Source organism: Mchenga conophoros, linkage group LG14 (assembly GCF_057382185.1).
Source record: "Mchenga conophoros isolate Kocher_MC1m ecotype Shallow Benthic linkage group LG14, M_conophoros_male_GT1.1, whole genome shotgun sequence".
Classification (NCBI taxonomy): domain Eukaryota; kingdom Metazoa; phylum Chordata; class Actinopteri; order Cichliformes; family Cichlidae; genus Mchenga; species Mchenga conophoros.
The window spans coordinates 28,978,374-28,994,302 of record NC_140539.1 but is presented as its reverse complement, the minus strand read 5'-3'; the positions used below and the strand labels follow the sequence as shown (position 1 = coordinate 28,994,302).

The window sequence follows — 15,929 nt, the reverse complement described above, 5'->3', positions numbered from 1 at the left end:
TGCATTGGTCCCCCAATTTTTATTATTTAGTGTAGATTAAAGCCAGTCTCTTTGTATCACTTTGTGAGAGTTAATTGTGGCCCTGTCATTTTGTGCAAAATGGAAAATCAGTGTTGTGTGTTCTGCAAAGCAAACATTTTCACACACTTTCTAACTGTAGGCAGGCTCTTTCAGACAGCCTATGATCAGGCTGCTGTAATACGCCTCCTCATGTTACGTCTGCGAAGTAATGTTTTATTTACTGTCACATTAATCCTCATTGAATAATGTAAGTTTTCACCTTTTACTTCCCTGCATTGTGTGTTAATCTTAACAGCGCGAGGCTCTGCAAAGCCATGACGCAAACCCAGATTGATTTTGTTCACTTCTGTTGAGCTCCAGCAAAGTCAATAAGCGTCCACCTTGATTAAATGATGTTCTGTGCTGTATCTGATCTGACTTGCAGTCTTCATGTTTTTAGTCAGAGAGCCATTTTGAATTTAAATGCATAAATAAGTCTAAGAGCACAAAATAAGGGAAAAATGAACAACGGGGGAATAATCGTTCTCTTTTTCTCAATACCACATATTCCTGTGGCAACCAGAGTAATGGGTGCTATTATTAGCAGCAGTTCCCTAGCAGAACTGAATGGAGATCTGGCCATGATAATGATTATGCAAGCTCAACTGCAATGTCTGTTAATGCTTGAAATCCACTCATATATTGATTTAGAAATGTTGTCTGTGTAATTTGAGTTGTGCAAATGGGAAATTAGAACTGCGTTACAGTAAAACTCTAACTCTCCTTCCTCTCATTTAACAGCGTCACCTCTGCCTACTCTATGTGTACTTTGGATCCTCCTGTTCTTTACCTCCTGCTTGGCCCTGTACACTTCGCCACCTGTTCGGTCCTTTTCCTGACCTGCTCGGTGGAAAAGGTCACTCGGTCTTCTTAAATGTGAACCAGCTGCCGAGGACGGCAGCAATTTTTGTCAACGTTTGTGTCAAGCTTCAGTTGTGTCTCACTGTCAAACCTAAGAATGTAATTAAAAGTGTTACTGTACACACATATTTATGAACACACACATGCTCCAGAGGATGAAAAACGATGATTGTGGCTACCTTGAAGCTATTATGACCCTTTTCCAGCCTTAGCAGCTGATTAACAGATGCTGCACGTACCACGGTCCTATTCAGACTGCTGTGCTGAGAGGTGGTCACGCTGAATGACTTCTGCACTGACTCCACTGATGTAAATACTCAACACACATTATCCCAGTGTGGGCCTCTGGACACAGAATCACTGTGACATTTCAGTTCAATCTCTGCAATCCAGAGCGCCAAACACCCAACCTCTCTGAACTCCTGCCTCTGCCTCTATTTTATTCACACTGTTGGATGTTTCCCCTCACGTTGTGGTTGGCTTAGTACTAGTTCAACCCCACCCCCATCCCCCACCGCCCTCCCCTTCAACCAGTCAGGCAGAACATGCCACCTGACAGCTGCCTCAGACCTGGTCCGCAGCCGCTGAAGTACTGTGGTGTGCACGGCTCGACCCCCGAGGTTGCATTTGCACTACACAGCAGTGGCTCTCGATTTAGCTGCAGTTCGAGCTTCAGAAACAAAGAGATGCATTTTGGTGTATTTGTACTTCTTGTCACTGCTTGTTGGTTACTGTAACTACTGAACGACTGAATAAATAGTTCATAGAAAAGTGTTAATTTTACCGAAAATGTTTTCTGATTGATAGACACAGCCGTGAAAAGGTGATCAAAACATGTTTGCCTAAATCATTACAGTGAAAGCATAATTAGCATGGCAAGTATTGATTGGTAGTTGACTGATAGTTGCAGTGCACTTTTTCAGGGTTTAAATACCTCCACACTCTTCGCAGTCAAATTCAGAATTTTAACTAGTTAAATATTTGCTGCTTAAATATTTCAACATTGCTTCTTCATGTCACTAAAAAGTAACACGACAAAGAACATGGAAAAATAACTTTTATCTTAAACGTGTTTTATCATTTACACTGTGTCATTCTCACTTTGGATAGCATCAAACTATACAAGACATGCAGACTTAGTAATCATGGTAATAAGTGCTAAAAGTGACAAGATTATATAAATTATTATGTATAGAAGTTGTTATATTTGAATAAAAAAAACTTTAAATATGTCCTCTTATTTTCAAACATTCAAACAAAAAACATGGTGCGTTGGTTTAACTAACTGACTTATAAAGTCTGTAACTGCTTTGCAAGTAGAGGTCACTGCAGAACACAAATGGGCCACAACCGCTGGCCATCCCCCAGCTGTTAGGCAATGTCAGATTAGAGTTAGTTAGAGACAACATGTGTGGCTCCAGCCAACCACAACAAATGCTCATGGCACAGCCACTTCAGTTGATAAGTGCACACATTGTGCTGTGCTGAGTCTCATTCTTGTATCTGAAAGTGTAAAAATTAAACCAAGTTCTCTCTGAAATATTTAATCCCAATATTTCAATACAATGTTAGCTGTGTAGCTCGCAGAATTGTATAATAGACACAATCCCTGTCGGTTCTACCAGGATGCCCTTGTGTCCATTTATTACAGCTGCCCTGGAACCAATAGATTTGTGATAAAATCAGATGCCGTCTTGTGCACTTGAGGTTGAATTGAGTCTTATTGTGGTCATGTTTAAAAATCTGTGCAAGTTGAACATATTTTTCTATGAGCAAATATTGTAAATAGAAATATTTTCGATGTATGTTTTTGAATTTTGGGTTGTTTTACTTGTAGAATTGTTGATTTTTGCCTTAAACTGTATTTGATGTTGTGTAGGAATACAAAATAATTTGTTTTGTCAAAGTATTGAGTTTTATTGTTACTTCATGACAAAGTGCATTCTATCTAGTTGATCAGATACAGTATATATGTGTGTGTGTGTGTGTGTGTGTGTGTGTGTGTGTGTGTGTGTGTGTGTGTGTGTGTGTGTGTGGATGTGTGGATGTGTGTATGAGTGTGTGAGTTTAGTGGCATTTGTTGTATAGTTGTACTTACTGAGAACATGAAGACAGCTACGATAAGTAAACGCCTCTGCAGAGAAAAATCAGACCAGTGTTAATATATCTGCACGATCCAACTGCAGCTCAATACTGCCGATTTTTCAGAAGGGAGCATGTATTTTTTATAATGCTGAGATTAAGCAGGGCATCAGGGGGATACTTGGTTGAGGTTTTAAATGCTTACCTTGAAAGTAAAAAAAACATATGAGCTCTTTGGGTGTCTTGTTTTAACTTAAAACCTGCATGGAGCGGAACACGAAAGCCAGGTTGGATCTATTCTTGACTCCTCTGCCTTTGACGGTCCATTAGTTGATTAAGTGATCACTAATAAGTATGTATGATTCCCTGAAGTTCAGCCCCGTCATTACAGTGCACCAATTAGCATTAGCTGGTAACTGTATATTATCCCAGATTCAATGCTGAATTACTCAGTTTTGTTTTGTATTTAAACAGTTCATATTAAAGCATACCAATCATTCCAGTCAATGTGCACACAGTTATCAAAGTGAATCAAAGTGTACAAAACATGCGTTTTATTTTGATGTACAAAGAATATACTGAAGGATATACTGAAAATCTAGTTGGAATTTCACCACAACAGTGTTAGTAAATGGCAAATAATAATCTAATGGTTAGATGGTGGCTGTTCTGAGATTGATTGGATGCTGTAAGCAATAACTATCAGTTGCCACGTTTGAGGTAACACAAGCATGACAATGTCATGTAACAGCAAAGTATTTAATGTTAAAAGGTGGGGAATGATGATTCGTGGACATGCTGTAATGATACTACACAGTGAGCAAGATCCAAATCAGTAAATTTATACTCTTACCTGTATGGTCCATACTCTCATCGACAGAGAATTGTTAATAAAGAGTGAAGTTAGTTTCCATTTTTCCAGTAAAATGTTAAAAAGTTTTTAGTTAATTAAAAAAATGTTTTTGAGAAAAAACACAAAAGAGGGAGCATCGTATTACTAACCTCTCACTAAGTGCTAATTAATGCTGTCAAATTAGTATTCTCCAAATTATGTCTTGGGTACTGACCTAATTTGCCATTTATTAACAATCTGTATGACTATAGTCAGTTATTCAACTTGGTGTTACAGCTTCTTTTAAAGAAAATAGCTCTTGTTTATTCTGAAGTCTTAGTTTTTTACATTGCCCTCTTGACCAAAGAGGGGGAAAAACTCCTGGTTTCAGTGCTGCAACGTTTGTTGTTTTGTACATATCCCCTGTGATGATGATGAACATGTTATTGTGTTTACTGGACTAAGTCCATCTTTCATTAGTGCATAAATAAAGATATTTCACAGTGGATATTTCACTTTGCTGCAGGAGTGTCTTATTATATATTCCACATCCCCCTTATCTCTGGAGACGGAGGGTGAATCACCTCCGATAAGCTTCTTCAAGGTCTGGTGCTTTACTGAAGGGCATCAGAGCTGAGTGCAGATCTTATTATCGCTTATTTTATATTTGTAAGGCTTGCTTCAAGTCAAACTTTTAAATCTCATTCAAACTTATTTTTGTTAACTTTCTAAACAACATGAATCAGTGTAATTCAGCCTACATCATGCTGAATATTTATGCAATACTCACATTTATTTGTAATAAGCTGTGGACTTTATTCTACCCCACACAATGGTTACAGCTTAGTCAATAATTTGCTGACTTTGAGTTTGAATATTCATTGACAGTTTTTACACTGTGGCAGATTTTGTTGACTGCATCTAAAGCCAAAATTGAACTTTTTTTTGGTCAATATTTCTATTCATTTTTTTCTTTTATTATTTTTTAACAAATCAGCAATAGCACAGAACAAGGAAATACAATGAGAAAAAACAGGACAAGGTGAAAACAGGATAAAAGGAGAATTTTTATTGTATTTCGAATGGAAGACAAACAGCACGTCTGACAACAATAGCCACAACATCTTGTATAGACACAATATAAATACGTAACACAGAAACACACGCTCACACAGAGCATATTATTTTTTTCCCATTCAAAAATGTTAACACACGATTCCAGGATTTCTCAAATTTATTATGTCTGTTATTGGTTTTTTTTTTTTTTTTTTTTTTTTTTTTTTTTTTAACTGACCATCCCAGCCTTGCCGTAATGGTCCATTTGATTCACCTTTTATTGTTTATTTTATTTTCACTTACTGAATATGGGACAGACTTGACTGGGGGAAAGAAGGGGAGAAAGAAAGAGGGAAAGAGAAACAGCTGAGAAGAGGGACGGGGGAGAAGGGCAAAAGACAAAAACCAACAGAACGGGCAGAGAAAAAAAATGCATATATCAATCACCTGGATCACCTGCTGAGAAAGAAAAAAGAAAGCAAGCAGAAGAGAACAAGAGTAATAGAATAAACAACATCACAATGATATATGGGAATATGACAGTAAATACTAAATGTTAAACATTATTGTGCAGCACATAAGATCAACAGAACACAGTGTGCTTTGAGGTAGGAGCCAAAAAGGGTGTAGTTTGTGGGTGTGATCACCCGTGTGTACACCTGTGAGCATGGACGCGCTTGTTTTTTGTTTTTTTTAAAAGGTTCCTTCATGTAATAATCTGCTAGAGGGTGTGGGGGGGCCACAGCCCCGTCCTCCAGGGCTTGAAGCAGGTGTGGAGGAGATCAAAACTCCAGACATCCAGAGGCCCCCAGAACACAAGAGACCAAGGAAGACCAACAGAGGGGCAGCTGCGCCACTGTCCCGGAAAGAGCTGAGGAGAGTCCCAGATGAGGGCTCACTCAGCAGCCGCGGAGCAGAAGCCAGGGGGAGTTGCAGTGACGCGCCCGTGAGCTCCGCCGGCAGCCAGCTGCGCCTGAGTGACCGAGCCCCAGGCCGAGAGGCCTTACCCTCTCCAGATGTAACACATATTTCTCCCTTCCAAAACTCAAATGCAGTCCTTTTTTCCGCTACTGTAGTATTAAATCTTTTGCTATGATATTCCAAACAGAATTGAAATCCATTCATACTTGTTTACAGGTTTTAAATAGCTGGTCACCCCAAAGATAGCTGTAAATGCATCAGAATGGTAAATGAATCCCAGCTCTTCCCAAATACTTCACAGTAACAGCAAAACAATGGTTAGTTTTTCACATGTTCAGAAATAGTGGGTCAAGTTACCCATGAAAGATATGCATCTGTCTTCACTTGTTCCATATTTTGTCATGTATATATCTTATTCCAAAAAAAAAAGTATTCACTTTTATTTTTATTTTCTTTGACACTTAAAATCTCTTGCACATCCTATTTCCACCAACCATCTGTTAGATGTTTCTACAACAGTTCATTGGACATCATTTGGAAAAACACACCTGTCTATATAAGGTCCCATTGTTGACAGTGCACATCAGAGCACAAACCAATCCATGAAATCAAAGGGATTATCTGCGACCTCTGAAGCCTCCATCATTCGTAAATGGAAGCAGTTTGGAACCACCAGGACTCTTTGTAAAGCTGACCACCCAACCAATCTGGGCTGTTAGGATAGAAGGGCATTAGTCAGGGAGGTGACCAAGAAACTGTTTACCTTGACAGAGCACATGTAAAATGGCTGGACACAAAATTCAAAGGTAAGATACTAGTGGGGAATATCCCTAATGTTGCAGGTTTCTACTGAAGCAAGGCACCATGTGAAGTTATTGAAATAATTAGAGCACACCATTAGAATGTAGCTACAAAATTTCATTAATGTATCAAGTTCACTGTATCCAGTAGTTATTTCACTAAAGACAACAGATGTGAACCTGATGGACAGCCAAAATCTAACGAATAATAGTTTTAAAGTTTTAGTGAACCAAATGATAGACAACTGATCAATAATATAGGATTAATATTGAAATGTAATATGTACAGATCCTATCTGCCATGACATATTATAGAAAAGACTTGTTTTAATATTTGTCATACAGGTCATATACAGTTACACAAATACAATAACCATGCCTAAATGTTAGCTACACATACAAATTACTGCACTTTATCTGTCCAATCTAGTGTAAGCTACCATTTCTGCATAGCTGAATTGAGGTAACCTATCATGAAGTAATTTCAATTATATTAATGTCAGAGCTCACTTAGTGAGAGGTTGAATGTCGTTGTTTAAACAAATATTTCAGAAATACCACATGAACTCAGTTTTCCAGTTCAACAAACCCTGAAAACATTAATAATTTAATCAAATTTTCGAACTGCTTTGATCAAACTGAAGGCAATGAGGACAGTTACGGGGATATGTAAGCTCATTATTAAATGTTTTATTTCACCTCAGACATTTGGCATAATGAGCTGGAGCTGTGATTCTCAAAGCCACATTTAAGCCTCATTAGTAACATATGGTCTGGGAAAACAGGCAAGAAATTCACCCATTGAAAAGAAGAACTACTGCTCCCTTATTCCAAGATCTACGATCCACATAAAAGAAAATTAAAGTGAGCTACAGAAAGTATGACTGAACCTTGGCAAATGTTTCTGGCTCACAGGCCTCTTAATCTGTGTCCTTATGCTCTCAGTTCAGCAAAAAAAACAACAAAAACAACAACAACAAAAAATAAGCATTCTGATATGAATATATTGCTAAAAATACCCTGCATATGTTGTCATATACATTTGTCTTATGTCATATATATTTTGGGGGGTCCTCTATGACTACAGTGATAAAAAAAAAAATGCAGAAAATGATTTCTTAAAGTTATGGCTACTAAAGGTACATCTACGAGCTATTGAATTATGGAGAGTACCCAATTATTTTCTGTCTTTTTCCCATAAATATATTTATCAAAAATCTGTTACTGCATAACGGATAATCGACAATATGTTAACATGAATATATATATAAGAGCCTAACCAGAGATGGGAGATACAAAATAGCTTCAGCTAGGTACACTTTACATGAAATGGTTTGCCTTGCATCTCCCTGTACTCACTCCATTGATTAAATTAATAATTATTGCAAATCAAATAAATAAAATAAATGTCAACATGAGTATTGATTACATAAAGTGGATTTCTGCAACCCTAATTGACTTTCTGTGTTGTTTTATTTTTCTTGTCAGACCACAAAGTCTGGATCTTTTTAAAGATTGATGGGTATGACTTGTGAATGAATGACCAAATTTAGTTTTCTCAGCGTGTTGCACATTCAAAGTGCAATCAAAGAATTGCCCAGCGGGTTGAGACATTCAGACAACTGCTCATTAGGTTTCCTACGTAACTTCACCCCATGCATATCTAAGAGTACAACACACTGATTGTGTAAGACAGAAATTGTCGTTCTTAGGTGATCGTGTTTATGCAGCGTATGCTCTGCAAAGTAAATCAAGTCAGTTACCTAGCAGCAACTTAACAATGACCACAACCTCCAGCTCTGCACAGCAGCCGCACAACTGAATCAGCCTTATTGTCATTCCAAAACAGCAGACTGTGGTTTAATTTGTCCTGTGATCTAGCAGGTGATTTCTGGATGACAGCAATGAGGAAGGCATTAAAATCTGAATAGATGAACACTCAAGAACAGCCCGGGGACAGAGAAAAAGAGATGTAGAGAAAGATTTCTTGGAGCCAGGCAGACTAGCTTTTTGCAACACAAATTACCCAACATAAAGTAAATCACACTCTACAGATTCTTAGCTAAAGCACCATCCTGGACTTAAATTTTATTGTTTTACATAGGTCAAATTTGTTTACTATCAGATCTTGCAAAATCTAAATTTATCCACTTTAGTTTTTGGGCATGGTCACTGTATTACTTTGTTATAGTTGCTACAGCTTTCCACTTATTATGAGACTTGGTCATGAGACCCAGTGTAGTTTTTCAGTGTAGCTGTCCTTAGGCATGGTGATCCTGGGTAAAGTGGTTTTACTGTTTGTTGAAAGTTTTTAAGATTACTAAAGTGATGAATTTCAGCAAGATTAAGAATAGGCCACAAAATCACTTTGGAGGACACCATGGTGGTTTGAAGCTTGGGCACTTGGATGCATGCAAAATCCTGTTACATTAGCCTGCAACCCATCCTCTGAAATCAGTTCTGGGTAACAAGAATTTGGAAACTCGCTGCTCTATATTACTTTTGGTGGGGGAATCTGTAGATTGCATTTCAGAAAGCAATTATGCAAAATGCCCCCAGGGAGAGAGGGTCAGATGCTGAAGCCACATATCACTGCTCTCACTGGCATCAGATGTGACAGACTGTGTCCCTTCATGGCAAAGCTCACATCTTTCACTGTCATCGTTAACCAAAGTTATCAATATTTTACTGAACTTAATGGTCTGACTGCTCTGAACAAAAGAGGGTTAGGAGCCTTTCATCCTCTTTAAATTTTTTGATTGTTATGCTAGTCAGTGGAGACAAGCTTTAAAAGTAGCATCCTCTGTTTTTTCTCTTAAAGCAAGATGTCTCTTTTATGTGAAACAGCTTTTTGCTCTGAATGGTTTTTACAATTCTGCCATTTCTGTATTGAATTTGAAACGAATGAAGGTAAACATGGACATTTTTTGAGCTGTCTTTGTAATGTTTTGTCAGCTCCGTAGCTCATTAACACCAAACCTGTTTCACTCACAGCACTGTGAGAGATAAAATACAAGTGAATAATTAAAAGAGAAACAAATGCATGAACAGTGTCTCCTCAGAGGTTTGACTTATTCAGATTTGTATCAAATACACTGTATAAGTTTGCTTAGCAAATAATTAAAGTGGCTAACTTTAAATCCAGTTCTAAATGGTTTTATCCAATCATTCCTAATGCTAAACTTATAGAGTTACAAGGCTTAAACAAAATGTCACAGTTAACTGTGAGATATCAAATAATTCTTTTATTGTTTTTTCAGTGAAAAACAAGAATAAGCATAACTCGAAAGTATTCGCAGTTACTGTTTCATAAAGTCCTCACAGTTTAAGCAATGATGCATGGTTCATTGATTTGAGGCAGGGACACAGCAAGGCAGATAGGAAAAATTAGATGAGATGTCGTCAACTGGACTCTCCAAACACAAAAGCCAGAGCAGTGTTTTGGAAAATAATAACTGACAGATACAAATCACTGGCACTACAACACATGGCATCCGTGGCGCTCATTCCAGCAGTCTGATTGATCTAGCTGAAGTAAAGCCTGGAAGGCTTCAGGTTGTCACACTCAGCAGAGCCCATTGCATCTTGGAGGACATGCAGAATGGTTTGCTCATTCTTCCCTGTCACCAGCTGCACAGTTATAGCTGGAATTCACTCACCTTTTTTGGATTGTGAGATTAAAGAAGTGCACAAACAATCCTTTTGTCACATGAAAAATGATCAAGGTTGTCGAATCATTCACTTTGAATGATTCAACAAACCTTGATATAGATTTTATATATATATATATATATATATATATATATATATACCAACCAACCTGTGCACTGCCTGGATTGATTACAAGAAGGCCTATGACTCAATGCCCCACAGCTGGATACTGGAATGCCTAGAATTGTACAAGATCAATGGGACCCTAAGAGCCTTCATCAGGAACTCAATGGGGATGTGGCGTACAACACTAGAGGCCAACTCCAAGCCCATAGCACAAGTCACCATCAAGTGCGGGATCTACCAAGGAGATGCTCTGTCCCCACTGCTGTTCTGCATAGGCCTGAACCACCTCAGTGAGATCATTAACAAGACTGGCTACGGATACCGACTACGGAACGGAGCAGTTGTCAGCCACCTCCTGTACATGGATGACATCAAGCTGTATGCCAAGAGTGAACGAGACATCGATTCACTGATCCACACTACCAGGCTATACAGCAATGACATTGGAATGTCGTTCGGACTGGAGAAGTGTAGTCGGATGGTATCAAAGAGAGGGAAGGTAGTCAGAACTGAGGGGATTGAACTACCAGAAGGCAACATTGCAGACATAGAGGACAGTTACAAGTACCTGGGGATCCCGCAGGCAAATGGGAACCATGAAGAGGCCGCTAGAAAGGCTGCAACCACCAAGTACCTGCAGAGGGTCAGGCAAGTCCTGAGGAGTCAGCTGAATGGTAAGAACAAGATCCGGGCCATCAACACGTACGCCCTGCCCGTGATCAGGTACCCTGCTGGGGTAATAGGCTGGCCAAAGGAGGAGATAGAAGCCACTGACATAAAGACAAGAAAGCTCCTTACCATGCATGGACAGACCCCAAGTCCAGCACCCTGAGGCTGTACGCTAAGCGGAAGGAAGGAGGCCGGGGACTGGTGAGTGTCAGCACCACAGTCCAGGATGAGACAACGAACATCCAAGAATACATTGGGAAGATGGCCCCAACTGACCGAGTGCTCAGTGAATACCTCAGGCAGCAGAAACCCAAGAAAGAGGAGGGAGACGAGGAACCATCATGGAAGGACAGGCCCCTGCACGGTATGTACCACCGGCAGATAGAGGAGGTGGCTGATATCCAGAAATCCTACCAGTGGCTGGACAAAGCTGGACTGAAAGACAGCACAGAGGCACTAATCATGGCAGCACAAGAACAAGCTCTGAGTACAAGATCCATAGAGGATGGGGTCTATCACACCAGGCAAGACCCCAGGTGCAGGCTGTATAAAGATGCCCCAGAGACAATCCAGCACATAACAGCAGGGTGCAAGATGCTAGCAGGCAAGGCATACATGGAACGCCATAACCAAGTGGCCGGCATAGTGTACAGGAACATCTGTGCCGAGTATAACCTGGAAGTCCCGAGGTCAAAATGGGAGATGCCCCCAAGGGTGGTGGAGAATGACCGAGCTAAGATCCTGTGGGACTTCCAGATACAGACGGACAAAATGGTGGTGGCTAACCAACCGGACATAGTGGTGGTAGACAAACAGAAGAAGACGGCCGTAGTGATCGATGTAGCGGTTCCGAATGACAGCAATATCAGGAAGAAGGAACACGAGAAGCTGGAGAAATACCAGGGACTCAGAGAAGAGCTCGAGAGGATGTGGAGGGTGAAGGTAATGGTGGTCCCCGTGGTAATCGGAGCACTAGGTGCGGTGACTCCCAAGCTAGGCGAGTGGCTCCAGCAGATCCCGGGAACAACATCAGAGATCTCTGTCCAGAAGAGCGCAGTCCTGGGAACAGCTAAGATACTGCGCAGGACCCTCAAGCTCCCAGGCCTCTGGTAGAGGACCCGAGCTTGAAGGATAGATTGCCCGCAGGGGCGAGAGGGGAAATATATATATATATATATAAATAAAACACCCAGCACGCCCCTGCGGGCGGTTTATCCTTCAAGCTCGGGTCCTCTACCAGAGGCCTGGGAGCTTGAGGGTCCTGCGCAGTATCTTAGCTGTTCCTAGGACTGCACTCTTTTGGACATAGATCTCTGATGTTGTTCCCAGGATCTGCTGGAGCCACTTGCCTAGCTTGGGAGTCACCGCATCTAGTGCTCCGATTATCACTGGGACCACTGTCACCTTCACCATCCACATCCCACATAGCAGACAGGTCTGGCATCAAGCCGGCACTGCTGGCTGACTTCTGGCATGGTACGTAGTATGTCATCCAGATATGAGCCTGGCCTGACGTAGATGTAGCTCAGGAGGTAGAGCAGGTCACCTACTGATCAGAAGGTTAGTGGTTCAATCCATAGCTCCTCCTGTTTGCATGTCAAGAGTGTGAATGTGTATCAATGTAGTTAGGAAGCTCTCAGTTTAGAGAAAGTGGGTGAATGTGGCATGTTGTATAGAGCACTTTGAGTAATCTAGGAGAGTAGAAAAGTGCTATATAAGAATCAGTCCATTCACTGTCTTAACAGAGTTTCGTCATGTTACTTTTGCACTATTATGTTACGGCACATGATATTATTACATGGCTTGATTAAGGTACACATTAGGCTGACATCTGGGGCCAGAGCTGACATTGTTCTGGGCCAGCACAGGACCAACAGTGTGTCTGCAACTGACCTTGTGCTGGCCCATGTGTGGGCCACCTCAGGCAAACCAGATCTGGGCCACCAAAGGGCCGTCTTTCTTTGTGGTATGTGTGCCATTTGTAAGCACATTGTGTGGGCCAGATCCAGGCCATACCATTTTTGCTATGTGGGATCTTCTCGAGCTCTTCTCTGAGCCCTTGGTATTTCTCAAGCTTCTCGTGTTTCTTCTTGCTGATGTTGCTGTCATTTGGAACCGCTACTACAATCACTACGGCTGTCTTCTTCTGTTTGTCTACCACCACTATGTCTGGTTAGTTAGCCACCACGAGTTTGTCCATCTGTATCTCGAAATCTCACAGGATCTTAGCTCAGACATTCTCCACCACCCTTGGGGACGTCTTCCATTTTGACCTTGGGATGTCAAGGCCATATTCGGCACAATTGTTTCTGTATACTATGCTGGCCACTTGGTTATGGCATTCTATGTATACCCTGCCTGCTAGCATCTTGCACCCTGCTGTTATGTGCTGGATTGTCTCTGGGGCATCTTTATACAGCCTGTACCTGGGGACTTGCCTGGTGTGATAGACCCCAGCTTCTATAGATCTTGAACTTAGAGCTTGTTCCTGTGCTGCCATGATTAGTGCCTCTGTGCTGTCTTTCAGTCCAGCTTTGTCCAGCCACTGGTAGGATTTCTGGATATCAGCCATCTCCTCTATCTGCCGGTGGTACATGCCGTACATACCCCTCCTCATCCTCCTCTTTCTTGGGTTTCTGCTGCCTGATGTATTCACCAAGCACTCAGTGGGTTGGGGCCATCTTGTCACTTGTGGATGCTTGTTGCCTCATCCTGGACTGTGGTGCTGACATTCACTAGTCCCTGGCCTCCTTCCTTCTGCTTAGCATACAGCCTCAGGGTGCTGGACTTGAGGTGAAACCCTCCATGCACGGTAAGGATCTTCCTTGTATTGATGGCAGTGGCTTCTATCTCCTCCTTTGTCCAGCTTATTATCCCAGCAGGGTACCTGATTACAGGCAGGGCGTAGGTGTTGATAGCCCGGATCTTGTTCTTACCATTCATTTAGAACATAAATAGAAAGTTTAGTTTGGGGCGGATATTTTATCTTCTTTTCTTGTTGGAGTTTCTGTATTAACAAAGCTACTTTTTGGATTATTCATTTATTTATTTGAGATGCACCAAATTGCACAAAAAACGTAATTAAATGTTTTGTTTTTTCCTGAACATAGACTACTGCTTTTCTTTCATTCTGTTATGAGTTTGAGTAAATGAATCGCTGCATCTGTTCATGTCGTTAAAACACCACTATTATATTTTCCGTTGACTGCTTCTCTTACCTTCAACCAACATTATTATTATACTTACTCATGGGCAAAAAAAAAAAATCCTCTTGTAAAAACAATCGGCGAAAGGCTCAACTTATTGTTGATAGTCGATATATTTGTCCAATCGTCCAACCTTTTTGCAGTGATGTTGTATACAAAACTATTTCTTCATCAGTAATATTTTATCTTTTGTCTATTTTATCTTTTTTTTTTCAGAGGATGCATCCTAGGGTTATACAGAGTTTACCCAAAGCAAATACATCGGATCATGGTGATGAACAAAGTGGCAAAGACACAGCCCCTCCTCCTCTCAAACAAGCCACCCTTAGCACTCCAGCCATCACCCAAAGGAGAGTAAATTCCTTGGTATTTGACTTCATAGTCAATGAAGTGCAGCCCTTTTCTACCGTTGAGAACACCTCATTCCGTAAGATGGTTGAAGGACTAAGTGGGGCAGGAGTCCTGTTTGCAGAAAAACACTGATGACTCACATTGAGAAAACCTTTCCAAAAGCAATAACTGAAATTCCTCTACATACTCAAGGTTAGTGCTACAGTCACAGACAATGGGATCAATTTTGTAAAAGCTTTCAATGAATATGGAGATTCAGAAACAGAAGATGATCTGGAAGACACCACACCATCAATGTGCTGCGCACACACTAAATCTCATTGCCACGACTGACCTTGATAAAGCTGCTTCACAGCAGGGTGTTTCCAGAAAATTATATAGGAGTGCAAAGGAAATGAGCCGAAAGATGATGATGATGACAGCTTCTTCAGTTTTCAGAGTACACAGGTGACCTGTTCTATAGCGGAGGATGAGGTACAGAGGTATCTTCAAGATTCAGATAAGACATTGACCTCATTAAAGGGATATCCATTGATCAGAGCCCTCTTCTTAAAATACAATACAACTCTGCCGTCAAGTTCTCCTGTCGAGCGTCTCTTTAGCCACGGAGGACTTGTTTTCACCCCACACTGTAACCGCATGACAGACAAACACTTTGAACAGGTGCTGTTGCTGCGTTACAACCGCCATTACTGGACTGTAGACTAGGCGGAACAGATGTAGGTAGTCTGCTGAAACTATCTTGGTATTGTTCACAGATAGGGCTTGCAACCTCAGTATTTTGTAGTCTTTAGTATTTGTTTTTGGCATGCATTCAAAAAGCAGCACCTCATATGTTTACTGCAATTGTTAGCCAATTATTTGATTTTTGGGGCCAATTAAGGTTTTCAACCAAGCAATTCAGCACTGACCTTGGACAGTTCTTTGTTGCATGCCTTTGTTAAATGGCCATAAGGTAATGCTGCTGAGTTGCATTAAAACATATTGTCTTGTTTTAAAATTATATCTAGGGGTAAGGTTTAAAATGTAATTTCTCATTGTTACATTGAGTTTGAATATCTGAATTGTATTGAAAAATCTTTTGTAATTTAAAATTATTGGTGGAAGAATAATGTTGACAGTAAATGCCAAAATAATATATTTTTAATTTTTGAGTATAATTTTATATATTGCCTTTTTTGTCCTAATAAGAAAACAGTCGTTGAAAATGCTGATATTTTTTCTCCTCGTGCAAGGCTACTTTTTATTTTAACTAAGTGATGTTGGTGACCATAACAGTAAATACTTTTCAATGGCATATTTTACATTTGTCTA

At 40.5% G+C, this 15,929-nt stretch overlaps 1 protein-coding gene across 4 annotated transcripts in view; it reads left to right on the top strand.

Moving 5' to 3' along the window:
• The window catches only part of pitpnm3 (PITPNM family member 3), a 110,149-nt gene extending 108,712 nt beyond the window's left edge, over positions 1-1,437 (top strand). For all 4 annotated transcript variants that reach the window (XM_085243790.1, XM_085243789.1, XM_085243787.1 and 1 more), the window contains exon 20: positions 802-1,437. The gene's annotated coding sequence lies outside the window, so the exon portion shown is untranslated. The remainder of the gene's footprint in view (positions 1-801) is intronic.
• The last annotated feature ends 14,492 nt before the right edge of the window (positions 1,438-15,929 follow it).